Source organism: Ambystoma mexicanum, chromosome 1q (genome assembly GCF_040938575.1).
Source record: "Ambystoma mexicanum isolate Mex_15411 chromosome 1q, UKY_AmexF1_1, whole genome shotgun sequence".
Lineage (NCBI taxonomy): Eukaryota > Metazoa > Chordata > Amphibia > Caudata > Ambystomatidae > Ambystoma > Ambystoma mexicanum.
This window is the reverse complement of record NC_090922.1, coordinates 133,743,051-133,760,280: the sequence shown is the minus strand read 5'-3', so window position 1 is coordinate 133,760,280 and position 17,230 is coordinate 133,743,051. Positions and strand designations below refer to the sequence as shown.

Here is a 17,230-nt window from a genome sequence, read left to right as displayed (position 1 = left end):
TTTGAATACTTCACAAAGAAGGTACAAAGGGGGATGTCTGGACCTATTTGCAGTGATCTACGTTGATGATATTCTGTTTTTTTGATCATCCAAAGGTGTGGCGACTGCTCCTCGTCCTGCTTCCCCCTTTACCTCCATACTGATTGCAGGCACAACTCCCCCAAGGCCTTCGAGTCTGAGAAACCGCCTGCCCCTGCAGGTCTTTGTGGACTGGGGGAGCGCCGTTTGTTGGGGGGAAGTTGAGCCCCAATTGCTACCGCCAGACACCCCCGCCGTTTAGGCTCCCAGGAGGCACTGTCTAGAATGGGCGAAGCCCCTTCCGGTTTAGCAATGGCTCATTAGGAGTCTTTGTCTTATCATAGGTTGCCACAACCAGCCTGTCCATCCTGCGACAACGACGTCCAGGCTCTGTCATAGCTGTAGGGTGGGAGGGTGGGAAAACGAAGTCCTCCTCTCTTGGCGGGCGCCCGGCTGCTGGAAGAGCTGCAAGTGCTCCTAAGCCGGGCGCCCGCTGTATTTATGCTCCAAGCCCCGCCTCCTTCTTTTGTTGCCCTTCGCGGGCTTTCCGGGGCTCTTGGCGCCCTTTCTTCTGGCTCCTTTGCCGCCCTCTCCCCTACCCCTGGGGGGGAGGGGCAAGAGCGCGTAAAGGAGGAAGGCCCCTGCCCCGGTTATCGGGGTGCCTCCTCCACTCGCTGCGCTCACCCTTCGTCACCTTCATAACCTGGGCATTTGTCCATTAGTTATGCCGTTTGTATCCAACATTACTCATTTTGTCAGCCCCTTTCGCTTCCCCTCCAGTAAGGTGCTGCATGAGACATTTACTTTGTTTTGGCATAACAAGGCCGCAGATTTATTTTTACATATACATAACCACTGCAAACAGGTATTAAAAATTAGTTCCAAAAGGAGTGGCGACTGCTCCTCGTCCTGCTTCCCCCTTTACCTCCATACTGATTGCAGGCACAACTCCCCCAAGGCCTTCGAGTCTGAGAAACCGCCTGCCCCTGCAGGTCTTTGCGGAATGGGGGAGCGCCGTTTGTTGGGGGGAAGTTGAGCCCCAATTGCTACCGCCAGACACCCCCGCCGTTTAGGCTCCCAGGAGGCGCTGTCTAGAATGGGCGAAGCCCCTTCCGGTTTAGCAATGGCTCATTAGGAGTCTTTGTCTTATCATAGGTTGCCACAACCCGCCACGCCAAAGGTGGGTTACCGCCCACCGAGGCTCCCCCCTTTCCTAGCTTATAACTCCAGTAATTTCGTGCAAATATTCCAGAAAAACAGATCCATTCCCTGCTCCGACAAGTGCACCCCGTCCTCCAAGTAGTACTCCTTGTTTTTCAGATTGATCAAACCATGTCTGATATGCTGAAAGCCTCTCCCTTTGCAAAACTTGGCCATGGCCCAGTTCAACTTCCTCCTCGAATTTTCCACGGCTGCCTGACTCTCAGCGCCCCTCCATTCGCGCCTCGAGATGATTTCAGACCACACGATTTCCGTGTCCTCCAATTCCGCCGATAGCTCCTGAAATGATGACATCATTTCCCTGAGCAAGATCCCCCTCCCCAGACCAGCCAAATCGTTGCCGCCGAGGTGTACCACCAACACATCAGGCCTCCGGTGCCCCCTCAGGAGACTGCGTATGTGTCCCTGTAGCTGTGCCCATTTCATACCCGGCACTCCGTGCCACTGCACCCGGTATTCCCCGGCAGTCAGCACCTCCTGCTTGGCGGACCAGCTTCCCTTGGCCCTTGACACAAACGAGTGGCCCACCACCCAAGCAGACCGCCGCCTTCCCTGCATTGGTGCTACTGCGAGGAAACAGGAGGGTGAAACCGTTAGTCTTACATTTTTTCAGGCCTGACATACCGTTTAAAACAACCGGACCTCCAACCCCCAATCTGTTTGATTGCCTCTGCTCCCAGGCCCATCCCTGCCGCAGATGTAGCGGCCCCTATCCTGAAGGAATGCGTCCCATAAACCCCCATTGAGAACCCCGCCTCTCCCAGTGTCCTGTCCAACACCTTTTTAAACTGAAACAGGCTTAGCGCTGACCCGTCGTTATGTACCAGAAAGGGGACCTCGTCCCCCGTGTGACACCTCCGACTCAAGTACCTGCTTACGCATCCTACTGGACAGACCGGACTGTCCTTGGTACTCCCTAACGTAATTTGTCTGCCTTTCCCTGTCTGATCGGTCTTGGATCTCCTCTGAAATATGTATAACCGCTCCCCTTGCACCCTTATGTCACAGCTCCTAAGGAAACTCAAACCTTTACCTTTCTTGTTAGCTGGCAGCAGCTCGCTTACCCGTAAAGCCCCAAAGAATGCCAGGGAGAAGGCTGCTGCGAACAATTCCTTTTCGTACTCGTCCCTGCACACCACCCCCAGGCTTCTGATCAATTTGTGCAACTTCCCCACATCTATGGGCTGCCTCTCGTCAGGTTTCACCGTCACCTGTTTGGCCCAACCTCTCATTGCCATCACAATGTAATGCTCTCTAGTGAGGTCGGGCCTGCCCCACAATTTATAGAAATGAGCAATCGCTGCCAGGTGGTAAGCAACCCACGCCCTGGACCTTCCTTGCTGCCAAGACCATCCCACAAACGCACGCACAGGCCTTTCCTTTTCGCCCTCGGGCAGGATGTTGTTTTGAAAGGCCACGAATCGTTCCCAGCACACCTTGTATCTTCGCATAGTGCCTGCTGCCAGAGCCGTGTCGATCAGTGCGCTCAGATCTCCCCAACCAATCCCCACCATTGTGTCTGGAAGGGGGTCATCCTCGCGCTCGCCTCTGGATGATTTTCCCGGAACCTTCCCCACTGCAAACGAGAAAGACCGTCAGCGGCCACATTCTTAACCCCGGGTATATGACGTACCCTGACCTCTGCATTCAGCTGCAGCAAGCACTTTGTAAGCTCCCTTAGTAGCCCCAGCGCCCTACCACTCTTGCTAGTTCCTTGGTTGATAATCTGCACCACCGCTAGGTTGTCCGACCAAACTAGCACCTTTTTGTCTTGCATCTGTTCTGGCCAGAGTTTGAATGCCACTACTATCGGGAACAACTCCAGAACCGTAATGTCCCTGGAGATCCCCTCGAACCACCATTCGGCCGGCCAAGCCTGCCCGCACCACCTTTCGCCCAGGATGGCCCCAAAACCTAGAGCCCCTGATGAGTCGGTAACCAGATTCGGGCCATTTCCTTTCCCCAGGGATTCCTTCCACACCAACACCCCGTTAAAATGGTCCAAAAAGGTATTCCACATTTCCAGATCCTTCTTAACCTCCTTACCCAAGCGCACGTGTTGACCTGCGTGCTTCAAGCCCACTGTTTTCAGCTCTATGCTTCTAGCGAATGCTTTACCTGACGGGATCACTTTGCCCGCAAAATTCAGACTGCCCGCTAGGGACTGAAGCTCCTTCAAAGTGGCTTTCTCTTTGCCCAACAGTCCCGCAATTACCTCCTTCAACTTCCGTACTTTGTCTCCCGGCTGCCTGCACACGCCTGCCACAGAATCAATTTCAATCCCCAAAAACACCAATGACGTGACCGGACCCATAGTTTTATCTTTAGCCAGAGGGACCCCAAACTCTTCCATCAACTCCTGGAATACTGCCATAAGTTCCTTGCAATCATGCGTCCCTTTCCTTCCAATAAACATGAAATCATCGAGGTAATGAAGCATCCCCCCGACCTTGCTTCTTTGCCTTACTGCAAATTCGAGGAACCTGCTAAACCTCTCAAAATACTCACATGAAATTGCACACCCCATCGGTAAACATTTGTCGTAGAAATACTCCTGTAACACCTTGAACCCCAGCAGATGCTGACTGTCTTTGTGAATTGGCAACAAGCGGAAAGCCGACTCTATGTCGGCCTTCCCCATGAGGGCCCCCACCCCCGCAGACTTTACCAATTCCACCGCATCTTCAAATGCTGCGTAGTGAACCTTGCATTCCTCTCCAGAAATGCCATCATTCACGGACCCCCCCTCGGGAAAAGATAGGTGCTGTATCAGTCTGAACTGCCCCTTCTCCTTTTTAGGTACCAGGCCCAACGGAGACACAACAACATTTTTTAGTGGAGGTGAGCGGAAGGGGCCAGCCACCCTCCCCAACTGCACCTCTTTCCCTACCTTCTGTATCAAGACTTCAGGCATTGCTAACGCCGATTTCAAATTACACGCCTCCTTTGTTTCTACTTGCCCGTGGAAGGGAATCTTAAAACCCCACCTGAAACCCTCCCATAACAATTTTGCATCACCCCTGTCACAATATGTATTCAGAAAAGGAATCATGGCCTGCAACCGTGTAGGCGTTGGCAGCTCTGTTTTAATCCTGCTTGCTTTTATCCCTGCTTTTTGCGCTGGCCCTTGCCTTACCCTCTCGGCTGGCGAGGATGTGCCTCCCTGCGCTTGCAGCTTTTGAGTGCTTGAATCTACATGCATTTCCATAGGTGCACCTCCCCTCTGCAAACAACCACCATTCTGGCAAATCCCCTTGGTAGTTGGCCCGGTTGTTCCAAGAGGAGTTCCCACGAAAGGACCCCTTCCCCTTCGAGTAGGACCCCCTGCCCCTGCTCAGGGCCGATCTCTCGGTTGCAACACTCTCATCTACTGGCCTGGCTGGGACCATTTTCGTGTCTATGCGCCCCCCCACATCTAACTCATCCCAAGTCATTGCTGGCCATACCTGCATTTTGAGTCTAAAACCCTTATCATAATTACTCCATGCATCTCCCCCATGCTTCAAGTACTGCTCATGAATATACTGTTCGTATGCCAACAATGCCACGCCATCTTGTGGGTATTTTTCTAACATAATGGTGGCATAGACCCTGAACGCCCTCAACCAGGTGTGGATATTGAGCTCTACTTTAGGCCTCTCCCTCTTCTCCTTTTCCCTCTCGGTGGGTTCACTGAAACCTTGCCCCGATGGAACCATCCCCAACAACTCCATAATATCCATGAACTCCTTCCTCCATACCCGCTCTTTGTATGCCAGCGGGATGTGCCAAGCCAATGCATTAATCGCCACTCTGGCCGGTGCAAACCCCGGCATGGGCCTCCCGTATATTGTGTTATTGCTGGCCGGCTCTTGCCCCTGCACCTGTGGCGGAGCCTGTGCTCCCCACCAAGGTGTTCCCCCTATTTGCGGCGTGTAGGCGGTGTTTGCCCCCTGCGTCGCCACCTGCCACGGGTTCACCCCCACCACTGGTTGACCCACGCTTACCCCAGGCTGATTCCCCCCGGGACAAGCTGCTCCATGACCCCACTTCCCCCTTGTGTCCCTTTACCTGTTAGATTCAAAGCATTATTATTCACAGGTAACTGACCATTTACACCTGTCTCCCAGGCTTCCATACACTCCCTGAACATACCTTTCACCATCTCCAAGGTGGTTGGCACCTCAGCTGCTACCGCCGGTGTGGCTACAGGTGTGCTGCGAGGACCTCCCACTGGCCTTGGATTCTCAGCAGGAACAGGTGCCGGAGTGGCTTCAACCTCCTGCGCCCTCCCCCTTCCTTTGGGCTTGGCTTTCCGCTTCTGAGCTGCAGACGCTTGCTGCTGGCTGTCCCTCACTTTCTTGGTCATCACTCTTTTCCTTTTAACGACTGGCTCCTCCTCTTCCTCGAGCTCCGCGATGTCCAGCTCTTCCCCCTCCTGTGCGTGCACCTCCACCCATGCCTCCTCGATGGGTGTAGGTGGAAACAAGAGCGGTGACTCGGACCTCTGGTTGCGCCCTGCAACCTCAGCTCCCACCTGTGCTGCCATCAACTGCACCCAGCTGGTGCCATATTTGTCCCTAGCCCTCCTTGCCATCATCAAAAATGCCTCCAAGTCATCCTTCTGTTGGTCCTCCTGGTTTTTCCCTTGCATCTGCATGATTCCCCTTAACCAATGTCCTCTCAATCAATGTCTTACTTGCTTTACTGCGTTCAAATGCCGCCCGCACAGCTAATTAGTTCCAAAAGGTGTGGCGAAATGGCAGTGTTCGCAATTGTTGTCCTTCCTGCTAAAGTTTTGGCAAAAGTTTGTCGACACGAACACTACTTGTTGCTCAACTCGTGCCGCTCCTCGGGCTTCTGCCTTAGCGCTGCTCTTTAAACGTTCTTTGGGCTGGTTGAGGAGTGCGCACCCCACGTTCCTTCCTTCCGATGCTGTCGGTGTTTTTTAAGTCAAATATCCCCAGCCGATCCCCGGGATCGAACTACCGACCTTTAGCTCTTCGGTCTAACGCTCTTCCAACTGCGCTATTTCGGCCGCCTCTTCCCTCGGCGCTCAGCTGATGCCTTGGCTCACCGCATGCTTCCCCGGGTTGCTCCTCTGCCAAAGATTAGACCTCTCTCGTCCCGCGCCGATCCGCCGCTGCGTCTCCTCCGAGGGAAGCCGTTCCTCCGCCCTTGCTGTCCGTGGGCCTGCAGCTCCTTGCCGCCTCGCCGATCGGCTGCCGGGGTTTTCTTCCGCGTAAACCTTTTGGCCTCCCTTCGCTGGCCGTGACCTGCAGATCCCGGCTGCCTCTCTGCTCTGCTTACTGGCTTCTCCTCCCACGACGAACGAAAACGAAGTCCTCCTCTCTTGGCGGGCGCCCGGCTGCTGGAAGAGCTGCAAGTGCTCCTAAGCCGGGCGCCCGCTGTATTTATGCTCCAAGCCCCGCCTCCTTCTTTTGTTGCCCTTCGCGGGCTTTCCGGGGCTCTTGGCGCCCTTTCTTCTGGCTCCTTTGCCGCCCTCTCCCCTACCCCTGGGGGGGAGGGGCAAGAGCGCGTAAAGGAGGAAGGCCCCTGCCCCGGTTATCGGGGTGCCTCCTCCACTCGCTGCGCTCACCCTTCGTCACCTTCATTATCTCCTGCCCCCCTACAATTATTTCTCTTCATTCATCATTCCAGTAGTTTCGATACAGCAACAGAAATATTTCCATGAGATCACCGGGGAGGGCTGGTCTAGTACAATAAGTACATTAGCAAATGTAGCTAGGTCATCCCAGATGCTCAAGGTCAAAACTAAGTGTACGTGAGATAACTTTGCAGCTGCAAGCAACAAGTATAATTAAGCATAGAAAATGTTCTTAACAGTGGCAGTAGAAAAGCAGTCTTTATCAATATCTTTTGGTAGTGGATGTTCCTTTAAATAAAGTGCTGGTGCAGAAGTTCCAAACGTGTGAGTAAGTGCATCATTGTTTGCAAAGCTTTTCACCTCCATTCTGCTTGAATACACACTATTCAAAATGGTTTCCATTTCTCGACTAATTTGAGGCCTTGTTTTTCTAATGCACACACTTTCCATGGCTACATTATTTCAACTTGCAATGGCATTTACCATAAAGATCCTTAGTGCACATTTATTTGCATTTTTCCTTCGAGGTTAATCATTTTCACAAAGTTAGGCCTGAGGGGGGTTTATCAGCTGTGTAAGGCCTGGAGACGAACTGGGGAAACCGTGTTTAGGACACATTTTCCCTGTATGACTATCAGGTGATCCCTTTTGTATTGTGCAACACGCCTGCCGCATTTGAATACTTCATAAAGAAGGTACAAAGGGGGATGTCTGGACCTATTTGCAGTGATCTACGTTGATGATATTCTGGTTTTTTGATCAGCCAAAGAAAAGAGCCCGTGAAACATGTTAAACGTGTTAGTATGCTTACAAAATCACAGCCAGTTCGCTAAAGTGGAGAAGCATATTGTCCACACCACTGAAGCGAAATTCCTGGGTTTCATACTCCTCAAAGTATCTCAATGGGCTCTAAGAAGATAATTTCCATTTCGCAATGGCCTAGCCCTTAAAATACGAAACAAGTATAATATTTTCTTGGGTTTGCAAATGTTTACAGTCTAGGGCAGCGCCAGGCATGGGCTTGGGAGGGCTAAAGCCCCCCGCCCCACTTTGATGCATCAGGCAACACTCTGTCATTACGCCCAGCCCAGGGCTCAGACTGCTAGAACCTGTCACATTTCATCACCTCGGAGAGCTTTGTATGCAAATACAACGCTTTCCAAGGTGAGAAAACAGGTAATTAAGTGAAGGTAGAGGCAGAGGACAAAAGCCTGCCATCAGTAGACCCTGCAACCCCCATGTTGCAGTTAAAGGCTTAACTGCTGGCTCAGCCTTTACATGGCCCATGCTTTCAATAATTACCATTTACTTAAAAAGGTGTATTTCTGTGCATGCAGGGATTGTATGTATACATGCATGTATGGATGCATGTATGCATAGATGCAAGGGAGGGTGTAAGTGGGTGTATGTTTGTATGCTAGGAGGTGTCTGAAAGTGCACACCTATGAATGAATGCACTGTGAATGGTGTACATGGGTGTGACTGCACGTGTTAATGAGCGCACAGTCTAAACGTTATGTGTGCTCCTGTGAATGACAGATCAGCTGTGTGGGTGCATGACTGGTGGGTGAATCTGTCTGAATGTGTCTATATCTCTGTGCGTATCTGTGTGTATGCACACTGGGGCCTGCGGAGGGATATTGAAGCATGACAATTTTTTGACAAGAGCATGGCATGTTTTACTGCTGTTTTTGCGCAAAGGAAAGCCAACTTGAGTGTTTTTATGTGATGGTGAGGTTGGAGTGGGAGTGGGTCGAATACTACAGTGGGGCTGGCCTGGCTAGGTCTTACTGTGGCATGGAAGGTTGTACTCACATTAAGGGGAAAGCCAACATGAGTGTTCTTCCATGGGGAGGGCATGTTTCCTTATTGTGACTTGGCTTTTTATTTTACTGGTGTTAAGGGCAAAGGCAACATAAATATAGTTACATGTTAATGTTAAAAGATATTTATACCGTGCACTAACACCACCGGAGTGGTCCCCAGGCGCTCTTGCGGATCTGAATAAGTAAGAGGGTAGGGGAGGGTTAGTAGGGTGTAGCGGGATAAAGGTAGAGCGAGATTTGAGATGTCCTGTTGGCAGCTTCAGTCCGTTTAACAAAGCTGAGCATGGGTGCAGTTTACGGATCAGCAGGCTCCCACAGGCTGTTGTGATAGATAATGTGTGGTTTGTTTTGTTGTTGCAGTGTAGTGAAGTGCATGCTGTTTGCTGTGCAAGAAAGTGGTTGTGTTTGTTTACGGCGTGAAGCGGTGTAAGCAGAGAATTGAGGTTTTTAGCAAGTGGGTTAGTGGGGTTATCTCGTTGTTTGGGACATCTTTGTTAGGTGTCTCTGCTCTTGCTGTCTGCTGGAGCATTACTTGGTGGTTCATTAGTCTGGTTTTGCGCGAGGCAGTGGCATGCCTCTGTGACTATCTAGTGATCTGTGGGTGTGAAGGTGGTGAGGGCCTCCCCAGGTTGAGAGCACTACGTTTTGGGTTGCTTTTTGGTTGTCAGTTGGGTCTTCCTGCCATTGCGTTCTTGAGCTCCCAGGGCGCGGTCCCTTACCTTCAAGTCCTAAGCATTCCCTGTCCTGTTGGGTGCTAGTTAATGATTAATGCTCCTTCAGCTCCAACTACGGTCCCTGTCCCTTGGGCTTTGCCTAGCATAGGGGTTTGGCGTGGGACAGGGTGAATACTGGACCTCCTCCCTCCCCAGCTACTTCTTGCCACGTGCGTTTGTGGCGCGTTCTTTTTCCATTGGTGTCTGTTAGTTGATTCCGTCTGGTTCTGAGGTGAAGGGCCAGGTTTTGAGTAGTTTCCTGAATTTTAGGTGGTCCTTTGTATTGTGTATTTCTTTCGGAATGGTGTTCCAAGTTTTTGCTGCCAGGTGGGAGAATGAGGATCTCCCAAGTTTTTTTCTTGTGTATGGTTTTGGTTCCAGGCAGATGTTGTTGCTTGATCTGAATGTTCTTGTTGGTTAGTAGATGGTTATTTTCTTTTGTGGGAATTCTCCTCCTTGGCCATGGATTGCTCTGTGCATTATGCACATCATTTTGAACATGATTTGTTGTTTGATTGGCAGCCAGTGTAGCATTTTTAGCGCTGGGGTGATGTGGTCCCCTCGTGATAGTTTAAGGAGGAGTCTGGCTGCCGTGTTTTTGATATGTTGCAGTTTCCTCAGCAGGTGTTCCAGTATTCCAAGGTAGAGGCTGTTTATTTATTTATTGTTTGCTTGTTAGGCGCTTATACAGCAAGTGAAATACTGTTTCAAACCGCTCGCAGTGCAAGGGGAGGGAACAAGGGATTGAAATACAATACAGAACACAATATTTAATAAGAACAGTGGTGGAAACAAATGAAAGAACAGACTTACTATGCCTTAGTATTAAGAACGTGCAAGTGCAGAAAGGAAGAGGGTAGAGGGGGTAAGTGCTGGGGAGTCCGAGCTCATGGGTGAGCCACAGATGAAGTGCTATGGTTGTTGAGTGCTACTTGGCCAGGAGCCATGTTAGGAGTAAGTGCAAACCTCCAGGGCGGAGGGAGTGCCAAAGCAAGTGCTGAGGGTAGACAGGAGCTGGGCTGATTGGGTGTGGGAGGTCAGGCGCCCCGAGGATGCATTAGGGTAACAAACACCAATCACTACAACTGTGGGATTAGCAGAGGAGAGAAGAAGGGAAGGAGGAGGTAAAGAGGAAAGTCTTGAGGAGCTTCCGGAATTTAAGAAAGTCCTGCTCAAGGCGCAGAGTCAGGGGGAGGCTGTTCCATATGAGGGAGCCAGCTGAGGAAAGAGATTGACCACCTACCCTCTGTTTAGCAAATCGCTTTACACACAAAGAGTTGGTTCCAGAGGAACGTAGTGGTCGAGTGGGAGAGTAAGATAAAGTTGAAGATAGTGTGGTCCCCGGGCCCAGACAGCCTTGTGGATGATGCAGAGGGATTTTAATTGAATCTGTGCAGCAACCGGGAGCCATTGAAGACTTTTTAGGGCAGGAGCGATGCAGTTCCTGGGCTTAAGGCCAAGGATAAGTCTTGCTGCCCTATTCCGGATTAGCTGGAGGGGTCGCAGAGTGGAAGAAGGTAGATTCAGGAGGAGGCTATTGCAATAGTCAAGGCTAGAGAGAACCAGGCAGTCTTTTAAGAAATGTCCGCAATGCCACTAGAGTAGATGTTTCCCGCACAACAAGATATTTTGTGCTGCTGGACCTCTCCCCTCCAATACTTCCACCCACTTCAGAATGGTTGTGCTGGATACTGGAGAGGAGAATGTCAGCTTTCCACACTCTTTTTATCATGAGCTCAGAATCGGGCCCCTAGTCTCTGTTGACCCACACTGGAAAGAGTGTGAGAAAAGGTTGTGCTATTCCTGCCCTATGAGGCCCAGTGTGCTCTGCTAATATGTCCCGATCCGCTCCCCTGCACAGCCTCAGTTCCAGATAAATGTTTTGTTATCCCCATCAATCCACTTCCGCAGGAGCGGCAGAAGATATGCAGGGGCCCATTTGGGGACCCTTGCCTACCGCTCTGAAAACCCACCTGTATATGTCAACAACAAAAATGCATTGATCTGGTATAGTTTAAGGCAATTATATTTTCTGGGGTTTCAGTTAACTTGCGTCCCCAAGAGCACGCATCTTCTCACAGAATCAAAATATAGTAGTCGGAATTGAAAGAATGAATACAGTACAACACAGGTAAATGATTGTGGTTGGGGCGGCAGCAGGGTTGCCAATACATTATAGTGGAGAACAGGTTTCTTAATAGGCATTCCAATAGGAGATTTCCCTGGTTTTATCATTAAGGCTGCATAACATAAACCCTACCTTCAACTTCAAAGAGTTGAAAGAACGCTAAAACATGTCTGGAATTATTGAACGACTTTTGGAGAGGTCTGCCGTTAGCCATCAAATGCACGTTTAAAGTGACGCAGCTTTTAGTTTGTGAGCAGTGATGCCTCCTTAGGGGATGTGTGTGCATACCATCAGCCATTCGTTGTGGCGTCATTCTGTGGAAAAATCCTAGATAAAGTAATGCAGTTCGGTGTTGAATTGCTACAGATTATCACGGGTCAAATGTGTTGGCATACCACCAGAGATAGCCCTGCACCAAACATGAAAACATATCGGACTCATTAGTACACTCTAGATAGTTCTCTAGATAGGGTCACTGTCTAGGAAATTGACTTTGACCTTGGGTGAATCCAAAGTCATCCATATTTCACATCTTAATCACTGTAAGAAAGGTCCTGCTAACATAGCTAGATGATACAGCCAGGCTTGGGATTTCGAAGTCTTTCCTCTAGGCCGTGAACAAGCATGGAGTATACAAATTGTGCTGGTGCCCACACTAGAAAGGCACACAGCAACAATCATTCCAAAGACAGACCTGCGAAGCATGCATTTCCAGTCCTTCGGCTCTCCAGTGATAAAAAAAGATCCCTGTGAAAGAGCAGAAAGAGCAAAGGGCCTCAGAATCAGTGGTCGAAGTGTACGAAAAGAAGTAGTGGAGCTATGTTCCCTGCCGGTCTGCCCCACTCTCCACAAACCCTATCGCTGCACCCCTCCCACACACAGTCGAAACCCCCAAACAAACACATTTATTATTTAAGGGAATTTTCAGTGCAGTGCACTGAAGTGCAAGCTTCAACTTCTTTCTACACATTTATTTTAAAACTAAACCGTTCCGGAACGGTTTCTTTTTAAAATAAAAGTACAGGAGCACCGCTCCCGACCGCTCCCGCCCACTTCGACCTCTGCTCAGAATAGAGCAGTGAAATATAAAGCTACCAAATGTTTTGACGATGGGCGTGTGGTTGTAATTCATGTACGCAGCCGGGATGTAGAGGGGGAGCGCCATTCCAAGTACAGGGGCCACTATCATCATGATACTGATTGTCTCCAGTCAGAAGACGTTCACGTTGCATTTCTGCCAACATGAATTGCTTCCCTGTTGAGACCACTCAGTCATGGGGAAGTGCCAGCCTTTTTTAGTAGCTGTTGTTCTGGTTACAACTATGAAGCTTTACATTGTAAAGATAAACTGTCAGGGTCAGAAGGATATCTTAGCTGTGATTTTATTAAAAGGCAAGCCTGTGTACCATTACCATTTCTTCTAATGCTTTTGACTCCAGGTGGACTTACCAGTTTGAAACTAGGAACAAGAGATATCAAACTAGCTGGGAAGAATCAAATTTACTATATAGCGTGTTTGGAAAGGTTTGAATGATTTGAACCTGCAGTTAGACTCAATTTGGAATGTCATATTACCACATGTGGTAATATTTATTTATTGTTTATTTGTAAAGCGCTTATACACAGGTGAAGTGCTTCAAAGCGCTTCAAGGCGGGAAGGGAGCAAGGGAAAGTAGTACAGTACAATAGTCATTCTTAGGCCTAGAAGTTTCCGAATGATCTAACAAAAAATAAATAATTAGCGTACTAGGCCTGGCAGCATTTCTCCTAGTTCAAGTGAGTGAAGTGTTTCAGGCGCAACCACGCTAGGGAGGGAAGACAAAGGGGGAGACAGGACAAACAAACATTCAGGTTCGTGCAAGTGTACAAACGGAAGTGCGAGGGAGGGTGAGGAGGGGAACAAGTACGCCCGATCAGCTTTTTTTTCTTCTCCGGTCAGAGACTCCAGGTAAGGATGTGCTATTTGAGCGAAGGTGAACATCTTCCATTTTAAGAATATTTTTTTCTCCCAGTTTTCCTCTCTTTCTTTCAAAGTATTCTCGCAATACTTCCAATTTAAGATGTGTATCTGTGACTCTATGGTGCTTCTTGCCTGTCCTGATCTAATCTAATATTTTGGCAGACTGTTGACTTTTGGTTCCTCCTCATAGAGACTGAGAGTGGGTGCTGGTGGATCGAGGGTGGCATGCCCTCTCCACGCACTATCCACGCGCTATCCACCAAGATGCTTTTAATCAAATGCACCCTTTTGACAGCATATTTGGCAGCAGTTTCCTTGACTCTACATGTTTCTCGAACACCAAAGTTGAAAAATTTCAGTGAAACTCTAGAGGTTTTCCGTGGTCTTCTTTCACTCACTCTCAGCCCTACAATTCCCCTCCAAATGCCAATATTCCTTCAATTGTGGAGAAAAAAAATAGTCCATAGGAGCCCCTCTGTGAGAACGAACACGGCCCATTACCTGTTCTTCGGGAAGGTATCCACTCGAGAGTCCGCAGCCACACTTTAGCTCACTGTACCTTTCACAGATGGGAAATATCCATTTGCATATCAGTCTTTGTCCCGCCCACATGGGCAGTCTAGCACTGAAATGCTATGGCAATTCCCTTCTGAACAAGAGTACCAACAGCAACCCCATACACATATTTCAGCCTTATTGGGCCACATCAGTGAGGTGGAGCTGTGCCTCTCTGAGCACAGTGAGCAAGGGGTCCAGGTCTGGATGGCCCTAGGAAATTTAGGGTGACAAAACCGAAGTCCCTTAAACAATCAAAAAATAGTCCATAGACGCCCCTCTGCGAGTACGAGCACGGCCCATTGACCTGTTCTTGGGAAGGTACCCACTGAAGAGTCCGCAGCCACACTTTAGCTCACTGTACCTTTCACAGATGTGAAATATCCATTTGCATATCAGTCTTTGTCCCACCCACATGGGCAGTCCAGCACCGAAATGCTATGGCAATTCCCTTCTGAACAAGAGTACCAACAGCAACCCCATACACGTGTTTCAGCCTTGTAGGGCCTCATCAGTGAGGTGAGCTGTGCCTCTCCTTCAATTGTGGCTTGAATGAATTGGTCCACATATAGTGTTACTTCATTTCCATGGTGCCTTAAAAATGATCTTATTGCATTTGAGACTGAAAGAGACTTATATACTGCTTTCTTTATGCAGGTGCGGGGGGCAGGATTCTGTACTCATGATTGTAATGTCTCTTCTTCCCTCTCTGTGTGCTCCAAGTTATCCTGATGCTGTCCCTGAGGAATTTGCTTCAACAACAAAAGGAAGATGAGCATTGGGATCAGTCAGAATGAGTATAGTAAGATAATTATGCAATCTTTCACAGGCCGTGTGTGACTGTTGACAACTCAAATTAATTTCCTTTCTTCAACAGGTGTGTCAGTAGGTAGTGACTCATAAATAATGGGTGATAAAACATCTGTATATATTAGTCATTTCCAGTAATCATTGCAGGACTTTGACAAATGTCTAGATAACAACATAATATACACGTCATCATGGAAGTATCCACTGATTTTCCATTCAGAGATAAAATATATGCCCAATAGTTTACAGAGATGTGTTGAAATGTGCATTTGCTAAATGTAGTAAATAACCAATGCTGCAGTTGTAGGTCCTGTAGACATTGCTGTACATGTGGAAAGTGTTCCAATATTCCTGAGTAGAACAGGATAGCCTCTGATTGTAGAATGCCTTAAAGGATCTCATTTGTACATATTTGGAAGCACTCCAGGGCATTACAGGGCTTAAAATTCCTCTTGAAAGCCACCTTCCATTCTTCCATTGCATTCATTCTAATCAAATGATATGCTCCCTTTAAATCCAACTAGGAATAGATTACACATCCCTACACTTGATTAATCATTTTAATTTGGTCCCCTTCTCCATAGGTTTGATGAAGATGGATGTCAACGCTAAGGATATAGAAGGCCTTTTGAAACCTTTAGCCAGATTTTTTTTGTCTTCAAGTGGGGTAAGAGCCTTTCGACCAGAATGTTCACTCCTGGTTTTAGACATATTTGACAATCATAAGATGTATCTGGAGGAAGTCTCTCTGTTTCCTTGAGATTAAAGAGCTCTCCCAATGAATGGTCTTGGTCATTCTTTATAGCGACAACTCCTCAGATTTCTCTGGCCCTGTGTCAGTTTGTAGTGGGCAATGATTATTGCAGTAACTAAATTGGAATAGAATTCTTTGTCTTTACCAATCCCCAAGAATAGTATTCCCAGTATCAGTTGAAAATGGGGTGCCTTATTGGAACTATAAATTAACATCTGATTATGCCAGTATTAACAAACTAGGGGTATTGCCCGAGTGTAATGCATGATTAAAGAAGATGTTAAACCATTTTCATCTACCACTTGGAATGCCTCAGATTTTCGATTTTGTATCAATAGAATCTTATGTAATTGCCCAAAACTTGTATCCATGAATTTGCCTGTGGTACCACAGTCAATGAGAGCCTGTACATTCGATAGATCGAATGTACAGGCTGGGGAGAGTGCCAGTTCAATCTCGAAAAATAAATTAGCTGCTGAGATAATTAGCCTAGGCAAAGAAGGGAGTGTAGAACGAGGAGGTTTCCCTTTACAAGTGGCGGGTCTTGGCTTTTTCCTCCTTCTTCTTAGTCTTACTCTTGGGACACTTACATATGATATTATTATTAGAAAAATTGACACACAATTCCTATGCCTTCTCTCTCTTGTTCCTTTCTTCAAAGGTTAAAGGGCACTTAGGCTAAACGACCTGAATCAGTTCTACAGTTGTTAGTTCAGAGCCCTTGTAATCTAAGCTCAAATTAACCATCTCTCCATTTTGTATATGGTCATTGGTCACCTGGTCATTTCTTTTTTTCATCACTACTGGCCCGGTTGAAAGTGACCCTGTCTCTTTGTGTTTGGTCAGTGGTGGCCATGTTATCTTGTATTCTGCACTTAGGATGCTAGTGCCCAGCCCTCTTCCTTTCTGTTCCCAGTCCCCTGCTCTGCCATGCATCTACATTTCCCGTTGCCGCTACTCACTACTCTCTCCCTACATTACCCCAATGCCATCACATCCTTTCTAACAGCCCCCATGCTCCTCCATTATGTCCTCCTCCTACCCCATCCCTGTCCTTCGCACCAGCCACAAGATTCTAACGAGCTGCAACCAGTGTTTTTACCTCTTGTAACCATGCATCAAATGTACAGCACTCTTTCTCCTCATTCCGTAGCTCTAGGCATATAGAATGACCAATAATGCTGTAAGAAAGCATTCTACTTTGCAGACCACTTTGACTTCATACCCATCTGTTTGTGGCTAAGGTGTAAATGAAAATGATTACTCCTCCATGATACCCTAATCCCTGCAAGCCTCTACATTGACTATGCTACTTTTGTTCACTCATCCCAGATAGCCAAGAAAGACAAAAGGGTTGGCCTAATGATTAACATGGATAATTCAGTCAACCCCTTCCACCATCTGACATTTCCCACTCTCCCTTGAGCACACTGCCCAATCCCTCACTCTCGACCCCCCATCATCCCACTGTTCTACAGTTCCCTGGCCCAAACAAATCTATTTTCTCTGATGTTGATCTTCTCTTGAGACCCGTCCAACAGATGCCCCTACTGCTCTCTTTCAGGACTTCAACTTCCCTAAAATCTTAACTCCCCCGGCAAATAGAATTTGTGTCCTTTCTGACCTCTCTCAAACCTCTCTAAAAGTCCTCCCCATTT

At 48.3% G+C, this 17,230-nt stretch overlaps 1 long non-coding RNA gene across 1 annotated transcript in view; it reads left to right on the top strand.

The window, feature by feature from the left end:
• LOC138521038 (uncharacterized) overlaps positions 1-15,590 on the top strand; it is a 40,073-nt gene extending 24,483 nt beyond the window's left edge. The window contains exons 2-3 of the long non-coding RNA XR_011282923.1: positions 14,732-14,810; positions 15,403-15,590. This is a non-coding gene — a long non-coding RNA (uncharacterized lncRNA). The remainder of the gene's footprint in view (positions 1-14,731; positions 14,811-15,402) is intronic.
• Positions 15,591-17,230: the final 1,640 nt, after the last annotated feature.